The sequence below is a fragment of the Sus scrofa genome, chromosome 13 (genome assembly GCF_054392235.1).
Source record: "Sus scrofa isolate SSC_HxYL_T2T_F1_AM1 chromosome 13, Sscrofa_HxYL_maternal_Yorkshire_Landrace_v2.0, whole genome shotgun sequence".
Lineage (NCBI taxonomy): Eukaryota > Metazoa > Chordata > Mammalia > Artiodactyla > Suidae > Sus > Sus scrofa.
Window position 1 is genome coordinate 157,879,884 of NC_139395.1, and position 19,422 is coordinate 157,899,305.

A 19,422-nucleotide genomic window follows, 5' to 3' on the forward strand; every position below is an offset into this window, starting at 1 on the left:
CTCCAGGTCTGAGAACTAGCTCAGGTCTGAAACCTGGACTGGAGATAATGACTTTTTAAATTTTAGCTTTCACCCTCAGCCTTCTGATAATACACTTGGATGTTGTTAGCATTGTTGTGTAGATTAGGCAATACCTTTATTGACTCCCCATATAAATGGTTGTATTCTACTAACCATTTCATACTTCTGTGTGGGTCAGACCCACTTGTCTCTCAAAACCATCCTCTAGCCTGGCTGCTACTCTGACAGTGCCATTCATTATAATAACCACACATACTACCTTGCTTCTGAGGGTTTAGTACTTCTGTCTGGCCTCTATTATTTGGGGCTCCAACGAGTTTTATTGCTATCAGAGAAACCAGTTCTTTAATATTGCCTTTTACCATCAGCCCTGGCCTGTAGAAAATGGTCATCACTGTGATTATTCTTTCCTAAGAGCAAATCCCATATTACTTTGGTAAAGAAAATATTTTCCATGGAATACAGTCATCTGACAGGCTTTCTGACCTTAGATAGTGTAGTCACTCAAGTAGGTTCACTTCTGAGTTTTATGCCATTTATCATGAAAGACTTAGCATTTCTACTCAGTTAGTATGGACCACCACTTTATCCAACCTTCTGGAGTTATCCTAGGGGCATTGTCTTCCAATGTCCTTGCTAGGATGTTAAATCCTGTATCATGGGAGCATGTGCTGTATTAGTAAACTCTTCCTTACCCAAATTTATGTTTCAGTCTTATTGATCAGCATCTTTAAGATTGAACTCCTATCTCACAGAAGTTCCCGCTGTGATGCAATGGGTTAATCCAGCTTGTCTCCGTGGAGGTGCCAGTTCAAGCCCTGGCCCTGTGCAGTAGGTTGAGGATCCAGTGTTGCTGCAACTATGGCATAGTTCACAGCTCTGACATGGATTCATCCCTGGCCCAGGAGTTTCCATGAGCCATTGGTATAGCAACAACAACAACAACAACAACAACAACAACAACAAAAAATACTATCTCATAGGATATCCAGACCCATATGTTCAACCTCACCTCCTACCCGTACATGTTAGCAAATCCTGAATCTCCTTCAGGGTACCATCCCTTTGTAGCAACTCTGTTTCCCTTATTAGGCTCAGCACCTCCCTGGCCAGGTTATATTGAAATTTCTTTCTCATTATTTGCCTGGTATTTGGGAGAAGGGCTCATAGCTCTCAGAGGGCTTGGTGTCTTGCAGCAAAAAAACCTCTTCATCATCTTTAAATAAGGGATGATTTAGATGTTAGCAGGTAAGCATGAGATTCTTCTGGAGGCCCAGAATGCTTAGGAAATCCTGAGAATTCACAGTTTTTGAGAGTCCAACCCAAATGCCCCACCCTCTGTTGCAGAGTCCCACTCTTAACCTTGGTAGCAGACTTGGTAGGGCTGGGAATTCAAACTTATCTGAATCTCTGCTACTCTTAAGTCTTGGGTTGATCCTCAGCTTTTCCTGCCTTCAGTCTGTCAGGTAAGATTGTCCATATGTTGCCAAGAAGGCCCTCTCACACTCACACTTTCCCTCGTGTTGGTGATTAATTCTCTCACCTTTACCCCTTTTCCCCATCTCTCAAATGCTTGAGGTATTGCAACTGCACTGATGAGCTTGTTGTCTTGCAATACAAAAAACCTTGTTCTGGGGGCTTTTTTTTTTTTTTTTTTTTTTTTTTTTTGTCTTTTTAGGGCTGTACCCATGGCATATAGAAGTTCCCAGGCTAGGGTTCTAATCTGAGCTTCAGCTATAGGCCTATGCCACAGCCACAGCATCATAGGATCCTAGCTGCATCTGCAACCAATACTGCAGCTTGTGGCAACACTGGATCTTTAACCTACTGAGCAAGTTCAGGGATTGAACCTGTATCCTCACAGATACTGTGTCAAATTCTTAACCTGCTGTGCCACAGAAGGAACTCCCATGATGAAAGTTTTAACAGTGGTACTATAAAGCACTGGGGGCTGTCAGTCCTTGGCCTGCCACCAGAACTGAGGCACTCATTGTCCACAAGCCAGTGGATGATCTGGCTCCCAGATCTAGTTTTAAAGGCTTCCCCAGGTTCACTTCCAGTATTAAGAGTCTTAGGTTTCCTGAGAAAGAGACTCAGAATTACTTAGAGGGGCTTTTGAATGGTTCTTAAAAGCAACATCTGTGAGGGCACACAGGCCTGGGCAGAGGGTGAGGTTGAGTGAAAGTCAGCAGTACAACTGAGGCCTCAGCCAATGTTCTGTAGGGCTCTAAGGTGACTCCCTTGTACCAACAGAAGCAAGGGAACCAGGTCTTTGTATAACCACATGGACCAGTGATTGGGTGCATATTGCCCCTGGGAAGGGTGTCACCTTAAGTAAAGTTCTTCAGCGAATTTTACTGGAGAGGGACCCAGCAGTGAGGCATCAGCATCCTAGGACACCTGGGGCGCCACCAGACACCTGGTTCAGTGAACGCCTTCGTCCTAAAGGATTATTTAGAATGTGCACAGCAGTGGCCCCTCACTATTTCCTAGGTGTTTAATTTATGTATTTTTTTGTGTGTCATTGCATGTATTTGTATCTATTTCTTCATAGAACTTCAATAGCAACCAAATGGACACACTTCTAAAAAAAACCACTCATTTTGCCCATGCCCAACACATACATGTATACTTTTTTTTTTTTAACCTATTACTGCTTTCAGTCATTTCCCTAGCATTCTGAGATTACCCAAATAGCAGGCTCCAAGAATTAAATGGGGTGGCTCAAAGGGAAATGATGTGGTTGTGCACCACAGGAATTTTGCTGACTCACAGCTCCCTGATGCTTCAGAAGTGCTTTAATGCACTGCTTTGCTGCAAAATATTGACTGTAAAACACCTCTGTCGTGGAAGAGATCCACCCAGGAGAAAGCTCTTGAATCTGTTCCTTCCTTAGCAATTGAGAAGCTGTTAGATCATCAAGAGAGGTTTGTCATGGTGGTTGTGGCTGTTGGGGTGCTTTCAAGGGGGGTGTATATAGGAGTAATGTTTAAGGAGATGAGAAGACAGTTTCAATTAAGGGAAATTCAATTAAAGAGTCATTTATCTTTTTTTTTTTTTGTCTTTTGTCTTTTTAGGGCCATACCTGTGGCATATGGAGGTTCCCAGGCTAGGGGTCTAATTGGAGCTGTAGCTGCCGACCTACACCAGAGCCATAGCAATGCCAGATCTGAGCCGCGTCTGTGACCAACACCACAGCTCATGGCAGCTTTGGATCCTTAACCCACTAAGCGAGGCCAGGGATCGAACCAGAAACCCCATGCTTCCTAGCTGGATTCATTTCCACTGTGCCACAACGGGAACTCCTTGAAGAGTCATTTTTCTAATGATCATTTGCTAAAACTCTGAAACTATTATAAGAAGTATTTGTAGGAATCCTGCTTCCTAGCTTGGTATGATGAGGAAATGGCATTGAATTAACCAGTGATTTCTAGCTTCTAGTCCAATTTTCCTTCTTACACAAACAAAATAACATAAACAAGCCCTCATATGCTCAGTCTCAAAGATTTAGTCTGAAATGAACAGTAAGTTGTCTTTCATGGTTCTCCATCTTGTGTACAATTTATTGGTGTAATTGATAAAAAATAAGGATCATGCTTTTCTCATTGGAGTCCCCTTACTTTAATCTTCCTCACCACTCAACAGTTAATTGCACAAACCAGGTCCAAGCCTTCAGTATTTGCTTATTTGCTATAGATTAGTATCTAAATCCTCAGCGCTAAAATGTAACAACTTAAAAGTCATACTTATAACCTGACATTTGCCTCTGGTCCATGTTCCCTCTAGACTTTTCTTCCTTCACTGTACCAGAGTCCACATAAACAGTGTATCATGACTCTTGAATAAGCATAAGGATGATCTGCTTACAATCAAATCTTATTATAATTAAATAAGTTCTGGAATATATTTAACATGATCCAAATTTTCAAATATAATGAATTACTGTTCGGCAAAACCAAATAATAATGTTTTTTACGCTTTTTATCTGTCATGCTGAAGTCAACATGAGTGTTGAAAATTATTTATTGTATAATGTTATGCATTATCATGTAACATTAAATGACTGGAGTTCCCACTGTGGTTCAGCAGTAACAAACCCAACTAGTATCCAGAGGATGCAGGTTCGATCACCGGCCTCCCTCAGTGGGTTAAGGATCTGGCATTGCTGTGAGCTGTGGTGTAGGCCAGATAGACCCCTAGTCTGGAAACCTCCATATGTTGTGGGTGTAGCCATGAAAAGAAAAAAGAAAAAACAAAGAAAAAACAAAACATGAAATGACCAAAGAACTGAATGATATTCTAAACATTCAGAGTTTGCAGCCCTTGCTCTCCTCTCTCCACACTATGCTGCTTGGCTGACGTCCACTGTCCTCCTTAAAGGGCATTCACATCCTGTTTTTTCATCTCTTATCTCCCTTCTGTTCCCTCAGCCACACTGACATATCTGTGACCAAAGTCCTTGAACAGGACACCTTGTCCTGTCCTCTACATCAGGTATCCTGGATGCTGGAGGCTTGAGTTAATCCAATCTTCCAATTCAGCAGCTGTGAATAAGCACCTGAGAGATGACCATTGCCCTGCTCCCAGCAGGGCAGGAGTGAAGAGGGTGGTGGGGATGGGGTGGGAAGGACGGGAAGGACTCCCAAGTTAGATATTGTAGTAAGTGCTTGATTTTATGTACCCTTCTAGTCCACAATCACAGCAATGTTAGACAGATAAAATATGAGACAATTAAGTAACATAGCTTCACCTGAAAATTAGATAAATATTTCTGGAAGGGAAACACTAGAAAACAAAATAGTGCTTGGTTCCACTTCTGGTGTAAAACATTCTAGGAGAGACTCACCTGGGGTAAGGGACCAGATTTGAAACCTCACCTTGACGCAGGATAGGGCTCCTGGGCTTGCCAATGGAGGCCCACATAAAACAGGAACTGCCTGTTGCTTGAAGCTATGGTTCATTTAAAGCTGCTGGCCCCGGGGGGGACAGGAGGACACACACAAAATCTCAATACCTAATGGAGAGTCTTTATCAGAAATTTCTTAAATCATACTGAAACTTTAGAAACTTTTTTCTTTAAAACTAAGAAGAGAATAAAGGTAGACACTATTGCCATTCTATCCAGCATGATTTTAGAGGTTTTAGCCAGCACAGTAAGGCAAGAAAAGAGATTTAATCTCTAAAGAGTCAAAAGTTATTTTTTTAAAAAAATCGAAATAAAAACAAACAACTCCCACAACTTTGATCATTTGAGTTCACCTACATAGAAAAAGCTATAATCAATATGAGAGTTCAGTCAGTTTACTAGGTAGAAAAAAAATCAATATACAAAGCCCAACAACTTTCCTATACAAATGCAAACAGAAAATGCAATTATTTTTAAGATAATATTTATAATAATAGTAGAGGATATAAATTACCTGGGGCAGGGGGGGAGACAAAGTATGTGTAAAACCTGGATGGAAAAAATGAAAACTATTTGTTAAAAGACATGAAGAAAGCATAAACCAATGGAGGTGTATGGATCTTCATTAATAGAAAGATTGAGTAATCTGAATATAGTAAACTAAATTCAACACAATTCCTATCAAATGCCAGAAAGGTTTTATACAAAATGTAACAAACAATTTCTAAAAGAAATTTAAAAATGAAAAGATCTAATGATGGCTGATACAATTTTGAAAAAAGAGTAAGATGATATTTGTGGGGAGGGAACTTACTTTTCCAAATGTCAAGACTTACTATAAAGCTAAGGAATTTGAGTGGCATTGGTGCAGCATAAGTGATTGGGTTATCACTTTTAAGGCAGACTTTACTGTATGTAGAAATTTAGGATATATAGAAATGAGGTAGTTTTTAGTAGGTGAAGGAATAATTAGAGAAGTAATGATGGATTTCAATAAATGGTGTGGAAACCATTGGCTGCATGGAAAATGGTAAGATTAGATCTTTCGTACTGCATAATAAAATGAATTTCACATGACTAAAGGATAAAATCTAAAAGGCAGTGTTTTAAAGCTTTTAGAAAAATATGTATTTTTATTCTGATATAGGAGATGATTTCTGAACTGACGCAAAAATACTAAGCCATAAAGATGACTTTCATTACATTTTATTACCATTGAATTAGAAAGAATGTTCACAAAGATAAAATACAAGACACAACCTTTGAGAATATTTTGCAATTGTACATATAATGTACAAAAATCAAATGCTGGAGTATATAAACTCATCATACAAATCAGTAAAAAAGAGGTAAATAAATCCAACAACAAAATAAACAAATTGTATAATAAGACAGTTTTAGGAAGAGAAAACTGGAATGTTTAATAAACATGAAAAGATACTCAAACTTCATCATAATCAGAGAAATGCAAGGTAAAATATTGAGGTATCTACACTTTACACCCATCAGATTAGGAAAATCACTTAAAAGTCCAACAATACCAAGTCTTGAAGAGAATGTAAAGAAGCAATATATTGCTTGTACTGCACAGAGAGGCAGTTTTGGTTACAATCACATTTGATAGTGATTTGACAAGATCTTAAGTTAGTGAAGTTGCATATATCCTGCAACTCATAAAACAGAAAAATTTGCTTTTGATACAGGGAGAGAACCATTCTCAAGTGTGCCCAAGGGAACATGTAGATCAGGTTCAACTGAACAGTGCTTATTTCAGCAGGACATTGTGATGGACCTAAATGTCTTTCAGTGAGGGAGTGGGGATGAATCAGCTGTGGCTCATGCAGGCAGTGAATCCTGTGCGACTGTTCAATGAGTGAACTAGAACATGAATTAATGCAGGAAAAAAAATGGAAAACTGAAAAAAAGTTGAAGGGGGTTATATCGGTCTGCTAGGAAGTTGCCATAACAAAGTGCCACAGACCAGGTGACTTAAACAACAGTTCTTTGTTTTCTGACAGTTGTGGAGACCAAAAGTCTAAGATCAAGATGTCTTGGTAGGTTTGGTTTCTCCAAGGCCTCTCTCCTTGGCTGATAGATGGCCACCCTCTTTGCTGTGTCCTCTCATAGCCTTTTCTCTGTGCTCTCGTCTGGTATCTCCTCCTCTTCTTGTAAAGCCCCCAGTCAGGTTGGTTAGGGCACACCGTAACAGCCTCCTAATCATCTTCATTACCTCCTTAAATTCCTCTCTCCAAATACATTCTAAGGGACTGGGGGTTAGGGCTTTGCTGTATGAATTTGAAGGAGGTGTAATGCATCCCCAAACCAGAGTGCTGTCACTTATAAACATTAAAAACATGAAAAACCCAACTACAGGTTGCTTCCAGTAAAACCACTTTGCTAATAGAAAACTTTTAGGAGAGTCATCCCCCAGGATGGAGGTAAAGAAAAGTCATCTGTAGCTGTACCATTTTATTTCTTAAATAAAGAGGTCAGGAGATAATCCAGCAAAATACTGAGTAAAATTAAATGAAAACTACAGATGTGTCTATAACATCACTCACTGCAGGTTTGAACATTTAAATTTTTTCATTAAGAAACTGAAAGTGACCAGTGAGACCTCCACATCGAAATGTAGCACTGTGATTGAAGAGAGAAAGAAAAAGCTCATATTTAGACTCTCCCATGACTTTCCTGGCCCAGTTCCCTAGTCCCCATGTGCAGCTGGAGACATCAGTAAAGGAAATTTACTGTGAAGTTCAGTAGAAGGTACCTCAAAGACAAGTGGCAACATTCCTTTACTTTTCTCAGATCTTAAATTCTCATCTCTCATCTTTTAATGAAAGAAAAAAAATTCTGTCCATTTTTTTAAAAAAACAGGTTTTAAAATGGTAGTGATACCTACATCTGCTTTCTCATGTCACTGAATACTACATTTGTATTTTTATCTCATTTTCTGTATGCATTTTCCTCGCAACTAAAATCTTAATATGAAAATATTAAAATTACATTTTAAGAAAAAAAGAAAAAAAAAACAAAAACATAAGAGAACTTAAGCTTTAATGTGATGGAGCGTTGGTCAATGTTTAAAAGTTGCTATCAGTGCCTTTGGTACTGTGGTTAGGTAAGGGAGAACTTTGCAGAGCAGGGAGGTATATTGTATCTAGAGGAAAACAAAGTTATAAGTTTTGAGCCTGGAAAGAGTCAAAGAAGCTGGAAAACTATTAACTTCACAACTATGATGGGTTGCTGTGTTTATATGCACCTGTACCTTAGAAAATAGAAACCATGTGCAAATGCATTTGGTGTCCAGCAAGGTTACATAAGCAGGGAACCTCACTCAGGGCTGACCTAAACCCTTGACAATCTGTGCTCTCTGGCAGGATACCACCAAGAGCACGCTTCAAGGTCATCCTATACCCACACTGTCCTCCAGGGAAATCTGCAGGCCAGCCCAGTTAATTACACTAACAGCCAAGGAAATTATATTGGCCCACTGTGGCCTAGTAAGATGAATATCTCTCTTCCTTAGTCTCAGGGGGATGTTAATGGTATTTTTATTAACTTGTGACCTGTTGGCTGCTATTAGAATATAGATTGTATGCATAAAGCAGGTCGGGTGTTACAGATATGATTATGGAGCAATTACTGTGGCAACCACTGGGCTTCTAATCATTGTTGGCAAAGAGAATTCAAAAGACTTGAGAATGCTTTTTGTAGTTCAAGGAGAAGATATACTTGGGATTAAAGTTTATATTGTTTCTTTGTGGCTTCTTGAAATTGCCTTTTCTGATTTCTGTGATTAGACTGGCAAACAAGGGCAGATTTTAAAAGAGAAGAAAACTACAAAGGATAGATGATGATTAGAGTAATCTTAGATTTCTGCAGCTCAAGTTTGAAAATTTTCCTGACTGAAATTGTTTCTGATTAGAAATAGATACAGTTTGCTAGCAATTCTCTTTGTCCGGGTATCCCTGATAGTTGGTGACCAGATCATATTCTGATCTCTTATTTTAGTAATGAGAAAATTCACTTCTGCAGTTGTATACCTGGGGTATGAAATACAGCATTAAGTACTTTGGTCATGTTCTTTATGGTCACCTATTAATGGTAATGCCATCAAGGTTGCCAAAATGTCTTCAGAGTCGATATCTAAGGATGCCGATTTATATTCTGTGAAGTGCATTATTTATAATCACAACCTTTCTCCCCCTTAGCTGAAGGAGAGTTTATGCAACCCCTTTTAAACTGCTGCCTCTGCATGGAGGGTGAGATCAGAAGGGACAAATGGTACCATTAACACAGTAAATTACAGTATTAACTGACTTGACTGGAAGCAGAAAATACTGTATCTGAAATCTTGCCATCCTAATTTTAGAAGTCACAAGTGGTTGAGATGAAAAAGAAAAAATAATAATAATTTTCCCTTCCAGGTTCTTAGCTCAACTAAATGTTTGAACTCTGAGCTAGAGTCAGTTCTACTTGAACTTTAGACAGTCTACTTTCAAATGGGACTATTCAACAGCAGAGAGAAAGGAGGCATTGAAAGCAGAATGGTTTTGCATTTGAGTCCCTGGGGTTCTGGGCAAGGAGAACTCACAATGCATACAATTGATCTTCTGTCCCAGGACTGACACTTTTACTGATCTCTCTATGATCACCATTGTAACCTTTCCTCTTCTGTACACTGCTAGAAATAAGATAGCCTCGGAGATAAAGCCACTTATTTGGGGTAGTCTGCATTAGAAATGAAGCCTTATTTTCTGCTATTAGTGTCCTGCTGAGATAGCTGTGTTTTCCAAGTTTTTAAATAATGTATCTTATTTTAAGGTGCATTTAATTATTCTCATGGCAGCATAAGCAAAAACAAAAATAAAATATTAGATGATAATGTATAATAATGCAGACATACTTTTCAGAAACATGGATCGGAAAAATCACTTTGTGAAACTGGGCATGTTATTTAACTTATCTGAGCCTCTGTAAAATCTATCCTTTTCCTGTAAAATTATTCTGAAAATTAAATGAACAAAACATAGAACACACCTGACAGTTTCCGGGACACAGACTACCCTCATAAATACACCTACCCTTCCCTCTCATATCTCTTCCTCTTGCTAAACTTTTAAGCTTTAAGTGCATTGATGCCACATTTTAAGTGAAGGGCTAAGGGCTGGAAGGATGTCAAATGGATTTCAACATAATTTTTAAGATGTGGTAGAAAAACCCATTTGCAGACTGAAAAGAAAAAGAGAGTAATTAAGCTTTAATTGTTTCACACCATCATCCTCTAGTTGATTATTTTTCCCTTTTCTATAACTGAGGCCAGGGGCAAGTTATTCCCATCTCTTGAACTTTGGTCATAATTGGGGCATTAATAATATAAGTAGCTGATATATTTTTTTAAAGTCCTAGTATTTGAATAAATATTTTCTTGACTGGTTTGGTTTTCCCTCCTCTTCTTCACTTTTCTCCTGGTGCCAAGTACCGAGAAAATTAAATGGTCAAAAGGAAGATCCTAGAGAAAAAAGTAGAGTGTTGGACTCTACAGATTCCATGAAGCCCTAGAGGAGGGAAGTAAATTTTACCCCAATAGAGTGGCGTAAATAGGAACAGTCATCTCATAATTATTTTAGAGTCTGTGTTAACGTAATTAAATAGGACATAATATCATGTACAGACACAATTTACTCTCTGATGCTTGTTTTTATTTACCCAGCTTGTCTACAGCCCTGCAGGAAGCCTTTTAAAACAAAACAATCAATTAATTCCCTTAGTACTGGGAAGGTGAAAATGAGGAAGGCTAGCACTTCGTGAGGAGGTTTTCTGCATCAAACTGAGAAGAGATACAAATGGGATTAAAGAATTAGTGAGAATTCGATTGGGCAAAGAACACCATTTGTTTCAGCTTTTATAGGTCAGAACTTCCCTTGCGGCTTGTGTGTGTGTGTTATATGTGCTTATATATGCTATAGATTAGTTAATTATCAAATATACATTTTTCATATAGCAGTATGTTCTATGAATTTGGGTTTGTCTCTGTCATCACTCCCCTCCATTAGTGTGGAAATCTACACTGAAATGAGCACTGTCTTGATTTGAAAATGTCATGAGCTGGCTATCAGTAGGGACCCTTCTGATTCAGCAGAAATTGCCTTCCCATTCCATAAAAATAAAAAAAAATAATAAAAAATAATAGATAAGTGCCATAGCACTTTAATCATACCCTGGAAAGTCAAGCCTGTTATATTAGGGTTTTTGCATTTAAATAGTGAAAGTGGATTCAGTATAGGAAAAATGAGTTAGCAACTAAGCCAGAAGAAAGGCATTTTCTCTCCACAATGAAGGCATGACATTGCTCCCCAGAGTGAAAACTGGCTGCCAGTCTGTCCTCTCAGTACTCAAGGACCTGCCTTTGAGGAAGTTATCCATTGTAATGCGAGGGTAGAGAGGGTACTTAATTCCTTTTTGAGACTGTTGGTCTTGGGTTTCTTTTGAAAATTCTAATGCTGGTGCACTTAGAGGGCAATCTATTTAGACTCATTCCTCAGCCCCTATCCACCAAAAACCAGCTCAGGGATGACAGTTCATTAGCTTTGGTTCCAAAAAGCCTGCAAATGACAAATCAGAGCCAAGGCAAGAGAAAAAAAATAGATTCTGATTTTCAGTTTAAATCCCTAATATTTTATATTTCCATTGTGACTCAAACTGCTCCTGTGCCTGTCAAGTTTAATAAAACTGTCAAGTTTTATTAAGTTTTTTGATTTCATTCCTTTTACTTTTACCTATTTAGAAGAATTACCCATTGATCATTATTATGTGAGTGCAGTTACAACTGGCATATACAAAGCCAGACCAGACTTTGGGGCTTACAGCTTTGAATCATCAACCATCAAGCAAGGCTTATGTAGGTTTTTTTTTTTTTTTTTATAAGGAGTGTACATGCATTAATAACCATTGTGTTTATCTGTAATGGACATGACAATGACAGAACTTGACAGCACATGGTATAACAAAGCAAATATTTAGAATGTCAGACCATCAGTTTTAGCTCTTTTTTGAGACCCCCACATGAGAGAAAGACACATAAACAAACACTTACTAAAATAGCTAGGAAAACTAATTCAGTGCCTAGTGTTCATGCTGTGTTACAAATTACCCCATAAGTAAATGGGTGTGTGTGAGAGCAGAAGGTAATTCTGCATTTCTTATTCATCCTATCCATCTTCCAGAGTGATTTTTGGTCCTCGGAAGGCTGAAGTGCCAGGTGTTTGGCCACACTCTGCTATCTTGAATGAAATAGGGAATCTTGAAATGACTAAACACCTTGCTGCTTCACTTGTAGTTCACATCTGCAGTGTCTTTACCTTTCTGTAATACTTCCCATTTCCCAATTACTTCTTTTTAACTTAACAGACTTTTTACAGAAGTATAACTCTCACACAGAAAAGTATACAAATCATGAGTGGATACCTTGATGAATTTTCCCCTAAAGAATACACCCATTGTAATCACCATTCGGACCAAGAAAAAGTACTTGACCAGCACTTTAGGAACCCTTTCTTGCCCCTCCCAATCATCACCACAGCCTCTCCATAGACCACCACTGTGGACTTCTGACCCAGTAGATAAATTCAACTTGTTTTTGGACTTTATATGGATGCACCAGTATTCACTGTGTTCTTTTGAGTCTGACTTATTTTGGTCAATGTTGTGTGTTGTGGCTATTCATTCATTTTCATTGCTGTGTATTATTCCACTGTGGAATCTAATACACCCCAATTACCCATTTCCCTTTTTATGGACAATTGTGTCATGTGGAAGTAGTAAAACAGTGGGACTATAATAAATGCAAAACAATAGGACTATTATGAACATTTTTATACCCATGCTTCATTTTATGTACACATTTATTAGGGACATATCTAAGGGTGATGCTGTTGATCATACGTATAAATATATTCAGATTTGTTAATGTTGAACAGTTTTTCTAAGTGGTTTTACTGATTTACATTGACACAATCAGTGTATGAAAGTTCGAGTTTCTCACCAACAAGTGGTTGAACTATGTTCAGACCATTTTTCTTTCTTTTTAATAAATGAAATTAAATGCAAATGCTTTGCAGTTAGCAATAACATAGTAGTGCTTCAGATCAGTATATTCTGTAGAAATGCCTGCTACCTCCCTCAGCATGGTCCTTTCATTCACACTGTTAGTATTTAATTATCTCCAAATTTTTCTTCTCAGTTACTGTCTCTTCTCCCTCCAATCCCCATAATTATATGCTTTTTCAGCCAATTTATCTTTCTAAAGCATATTTCTAAACATATTAACCTTTTCCTCAAAATCCTAAGGTTTCCAGTTACCTTCAAATAACAACCCCACAGTATTACCAACTCCTTCCCCCAGAACTCAGCTGCCCTGTATTTCAGTCAGATGCAACCACCCTGCACAAGTGTGAGGAAACTTCCCCATAGCCAATTATTTGTGCATATGTATCCATTCATCGTGTCTCTACCTCTCCCCAACCCGCTTTTCTCGTTTTTACCTCAAATGCCACTTCTCTCACAGACCAGATGTGCTTTATTTCCTCTACTCAATCCTTCTGTCACTTTGTTCCAACAGCACTTACATCACTCTCCCTTATTTCCCTTTAGTTATTAAATTGTTCTGGTACCATCTTATTAGATGGTAGGTACGTTCATTCCTGGAGGAAAGAGGTGAAGCTTTGCACAGCGCTTTGCATTTAGAAGTACCCAGTAAATATTTCTATAATCGAAGTGAACATATAAAATGTGTATATGTTTTACTGGAAGTCCCTGGATTTTGGGAACATAAATTTATCTGGTCAAGAGAGCCAGATTTTTCTGGGCCAAATAAAGACAGCAGTCTCTGGGTATGAGAGATGAAGCAAAGTCAGCCAAAGTATCTGTTCGAAATCTGTTTGAGTGACACAATCCACCATGTCCCAGATTGCTGCTTCTTATTACCCCCAATTGATCTATATTTTCCATGGAAATTGATTCCTGCAAGGAAAAAGAAGGATTTAGGTCAATTTACAATTTGTTCTCATCCAAAATAATATGGATTTGTATTGGATTATCTTCAAAATTCCCCTGGCACGAATAATCTTCATTAGACAATGTCGACTGAGTGACATTTAACATATTTAAGAGGCCTGCAGGTTTAGCAAATCAGTGCAGCATGATTTGCCAGACTCTTTGAGGCATTGTTGGAGCTGGTGTGGTCTCAAAGAAGGAGCAAATGTTTCAGAATCTGATAGATATGGACTGAAATAGTAATTATGCCTCATGTAAGCAGTGTGCTTTGGGGCAAATTATTTGGTCTTCCTAAATCTTAGTTTTGTCATCCATAATATGAGGATAATAATGAATAATTGTCAAGAATGCTATGGAAATAAAAATAATGATAATGTACCCAAAGTTGTTAATACCATGGCTGGGCCTCAGCTTTTCTTACTTTTACAAGGAGTCTTCCTTCCCTGACCCTCTAACTGTGGGAGGTCCCTCTATATTCTGATTTACTAGTGTACTGTGTTTTTACTTTAAAACTTTTATCAAGAGTTCCCTTCGTGGCTCAGCAGTTAACAAACCTAACTAGTATCCAGGAGGATGCAGGTTTGATCTCTGGCCTCATTCAGTGGGTTATGGATCCAGCGTTGCTGTAAGCTGTGGTATAGGTCACAAGCAGCTTGGATCACAGGTTGCTGTGGCTGTGGTGTAGGCCAGCAGCTCCAGCTCTGATTGGACCCCTAGCTTGGGAACCTCCATATGCCACAGGTGTGCCCCTACAAAGCAAAAAAAAAAAAAAAAAAAAAACCAAAAAACAAACAACAACAACAAAAAAACAAAAAACACTTTTATCAAAATTTCTTTATATAGTCATTATTATAATTATTTGTTCTCTATAGCTCTGTGATAAATGGCCACCTGTTATAACCCAATATTTGCCATAATGCCTGACACATGGTTCATGATCAAAAAACACTTATTAAAACATGAATATGTTAATAAGTGAATAATAATTTCCTTTCTTTCACCTGTGTACATGTTAAAATATAAGATAGAATGTCTGAGGTCTTTTTTTTTTTTTTAACACAAAACAAAACTTATATATTCTAATGAGTTCCACCCTTTCAAACCAGTCATATTTGAAAGCTGTATGTGCATTTTCATGATACTGGTATGGCTCAAATAATTGTTGAGGGTCTCTTAAAGTCATAACATAAAACCCCAGTCCCCATTATGCTCATATCATCCCAAGTGGTCACTCTGTCTTTTAAGTGTGGATTTTACTTTTGAGAACATTTAAATATAATTTGGAATCAACTGTGTCAAATTAAACAGTTTTCTTTTTCATCTGAAACAAAGTGAGACAAAGCACTAATAAAACTACTTTTCTTCTATGACTGTACCTTTAAAGATTCATTCCAAAAAATTCTTTCATAAGTGAGTAAGGAAAGACTCTATGATCTCTCAAAGTGTATATTGTGAAGGGAAGTGCTCTTTTTTTTCGTTTTCTCTTTTTTTTTAGGGTTCCATCCAAGGCATACGGAGGTACCCAGGCTAGGGGTCCAATCAGAGCTGCCACCAGCCTACACCATAGCCATAGAAACGCAGGATTCAAGCTGTGTCTGTGACCTACACTACAGCCCACGGCAACACCCGATCTTTAACCCACTGAGTGAGGCCAGGGATGGAACCTGCATCCTCATGGATATTAGTAGGGATCATTAATTGCCGAGCTGCAAGAGGAACTCTGGAAAGTGCTCTTTGTATTGGGTGTTTGGTTTATTTGCGAAACATACACACACAGAAATACACACGTAGACACACGTGCACACACACACAAACAACAATCCCACTCCTGCCTCCTCTGAAAATTACATTATTTTCTTAAAGTCATGCCTGATATAAAACTCATTTTCCACAAGTTTTTCTAAGGCGTATGATGAGAACAGTAAACATCTCTCACTGAATAAAACACGACACCCACTTAATAACTTTACAGTTAGCAGCTTCCACCTCCCACTGGTCCCATGCAGCTTCTTAAAGAAGTGAATTTTCCATATTGTTGTTATTATAGAGATTTCATGTTATAAATGTGATCTAAACAAGCTTTGGGCCTTAAATTAATTTTGTCTGTAATATAATATAGAATAGGGAATTCTAGTGAGAGTCATCTAACCAATACAAGTAGACATATAATTTGTACAGTCTCTAACAGTGAATTCCTGTGATACTGTGTTATTAGGATTACAATTTGTTTTGAAAATGGCTGCCATAAGCTGAAAATCAAAGAAATGTCAACACTGTCTGGAGCCTCTTCTTGAGTCTATTTGTTTTGTACATCCAAAAGGAACATTTCCATGGTGTAAATGCACAATGTTCTTGGTTCAGTTGTATTCTATTGACAGCTATGTTGGTAACTTCATTGACTACTAGAGTAGGGGAGCTGAACAAAACAAAGTGGGTTGAAAAGGTGGGATCAAAGGCAAGGGAACTGGAAGAAAGAAGCTGGAAATCAGATGGTAAGGAAAAAGTTGTGTGCAGTCGTACATAAATTTCCTCATTCTCTTCAGATAAACTTATTACATCCTTGATGAAGTTGTTGGCTACACCTGGGATTATGAGGTTTTATTTACAGAGTGATTTCCAAATAATGGGGTGCCCCAAATTAAACATCTCTCTTGGCAATTTGAGTTAGGTGAGGGATGAGCTATGACTTGTGTTAACTAAGTCTCAGAAGAGGTCTCTATGTCCATTTGAGCAGTTGACTACTATCTTTGAAAGAACATGCTAAGGAATGTTTTGCCTATACTTCCTCCGCCAGGTGAAGTATGGAGGAAAATTGCATTCTACAGGATTTCCTTTACTTTATGTTTACCTGAACTTATTTGTTCTATTTTTTTTAAGAGAGCACGTTGGCTGAGACATTTAAAATACAAAATGGTAATTAAGAGTGTTTGAGGCAGCTCCAGCTGGCTTTGGAATAGCTCCCAATAGGTAGCCTGACATTTCTACCCTCTAAGAATCTCTACTTGAATGCAAGTTAGAGCAGCCAACCTTGATTCCACCCACCATTTGATTAAACAACAGAGAAACTGTGAATAGTAAAAGTCACTTCTCTTGGGCCAGCTTAAACTGACAGCAAATGCAAGAAAAGAGTGATGGAAAAGGAGATTATGAATTAGTGTAAGAGCTACTTACCAAATGGCATTCTTCAAAGTGAACCTCTAGTTGGTCAATGAGCCTTCTGAATGTGGGAATGTCATTAGCATCTCCTTAACAGAGTATCTTGAGGGCCATTTGAAACAGTTTAATTTTCACTTGGAATCATGTGCAAGTAGGGATTGAGATAAACAGCCACCTGTCTGCAAAATTTTAGGTGGATATGGTTTACTTGGTATCTGCAAGCCTGAAGTGTTAATGGGACAGGATGACAAAATACGATGTAAGATATGGTTTCTGCCTTATGGGAGTTTGCAAGGTAATAGAGAAGACAAGCATTGTCCAACTAGGACAACTTAGTAAAATTGACAGGTGACATATTATTAAATCTCAGAATGAGTGTGTGTATATATGTGTGTGTGTGTGTATAGATATATATTATATATAGGAGTATATATAATACATATTAAAATGTGTGTGTGTATATATATATATATGTATATATATATATATATGCCTATCACATATCAGCTTTGGGAAATATATGAGACAAGTAGATAATCATGCAGGGGAGTAACATTTTGTTAAATTTACTGCTCTCTAGCAAAATGTAGGCAAATAGTGATTTCTGAGGTCTGTTTTCTTTTCTTCATGATTGATGGGGGACTTGTTCTATGAGTTCCTTAAGGTCCTTTCCAGGTTACAAAGGCATGTGAACCATTAAATTTGTGACTGAGAGGATGTTACTGAATTTGGAGAGGCTTCAGGAAGGTCATTGGGAAAGCAGGAAGATTATATGGTGTTAAGCAGAGTGATCCCTACTGGATCTTGACTTTGGGTTGGGTGTCTGGAGTCCTGGAGTTTAGCTTCCGTTTCCCCACAAGATAATCTAATGAAAATAGCAAATCATTTTCCCTCTCTGGATTTCAATTTTCCAATCTGTAAGATTAGAGCTTTAGACAAGGCAATCTTTAACATGTGTTCTGTTTTCCTGATGCCTTGATGATGTGTGTCAGTTCCCATTTATCTTGCCCGCATACTCCTCATGGCAGTGGAAGCCTCTAGCAATGGCTGCTCTCCTCTAGATACTACCAGGCTGAGGTCAGTTGCAGGGCTTTTATTGCACAGTAAGTTTTCTAGACACCAAGTGCTGGGCTTGTCTGTTCCTTATTATCTAGCTATTTACACATCCCCCTGTTTCTCACTTCCAACAATTATCTTTCCTTCTTGCTACTCTATCTACTTTTCATTTCCTGTACAATGAATCTATTGTCTCCTTTAGACTTATTTTTCTCCCACACCATTTTTCCTCTAAAATCTTCTCAAAGGATTAAAGGATATGATGTTTAAAATATTTAAAAATATTAATTAGAAAACTGTACAATGATGATGACTTATTTTTCATCTTTTTCTACTTTGGTAAATATCTTAATCTACATTGGTTAATATGGCACATTAGGTGTGCACTGCTAGAAGGATATTCCTCCATACCAATGAACAGCCTTTCTAACTATATTAACCACAGATTGGTATTTATAAATACTACACAGTCTTTAATTAACCTATTCATACTTGAAGCTGGCACATTCCATAAACAATTTGGCTGCATTAGTACAAGATGTTTAAGAAAGTTTGTGCTAATTATATTGCATATCTAGGAAGGATAAAGCAGCTGAAGTCTTCACCTTTACATATAAATATGCTTCCTTTGTTGTATGATAGTTATACTCTAATTAGCTGGAGAATATTGTTGGGTCATATGGTTCTCTCCATTGTGGAGAGGAACTTTTTCAGCTTTTTAATATTTTAAATATTCCTGGAGAGTTGGCACAGAATTTGCACTCAGTATTCGTTTAAAAAAAAATTGATTTCCTTAAGTCTGCCTCCCATCTTTCTTATTGCCCTAATTTGCTCCCATCGCTAATATTGTTATCCTGGCCACATCTAGATATTTCCTCTGTATGTCTGGACAGCACAGCCTTTCCTTTCATTAGATTCTTCTTGAGTGTTTCCTTAACCTGGTGTGTGTGTACTCTCCTACTCTTTGTCATATTTTATTAATACCTCCTTTTACATTTCTTTTGCTAACTTGCTCTCCTTAGACAAAATCTAAGAAAATCTCTGAATGATCTATTAATCTATCAGCCTATCAGTCTATTAATTTATTGATCTATATATCCAATGTGCATTCACCTGTCCAACCACCTATCTATCCATCTGATGAACTTATCCATTCTAAGTTAAAACATAATTTTTAGGTTGCCAAATCCTTCAATAATCTCATATCGTTCTTTCTCTGTAAGATA

The 19,422-nt window shown here is 37.9% G+C and overlaps 1 long non-coding RNA gene across 1 annotated transcript; it reads left to right on the forward strand.

Moving 5' to 3' along the window:
• The first annotated feature begins 1,659 nt into the window (after positions 1 to 1,659).
• On the forward strand, positions 1,660 to 5,661 carry LOC146397725 (uncharacterized). Its single transcript, XR_014824805.1, has 2 exons — positions 1,660 to 3,203; positions 4,194 to 5,661. It is a non-coding gene; the product is annotated as an uncharacterized LOC146397725 (long non-coding RNA).
• The last annotated feature ends 13,761 nt before the right edge of the window (positions 5,662 to 19,422 follow it).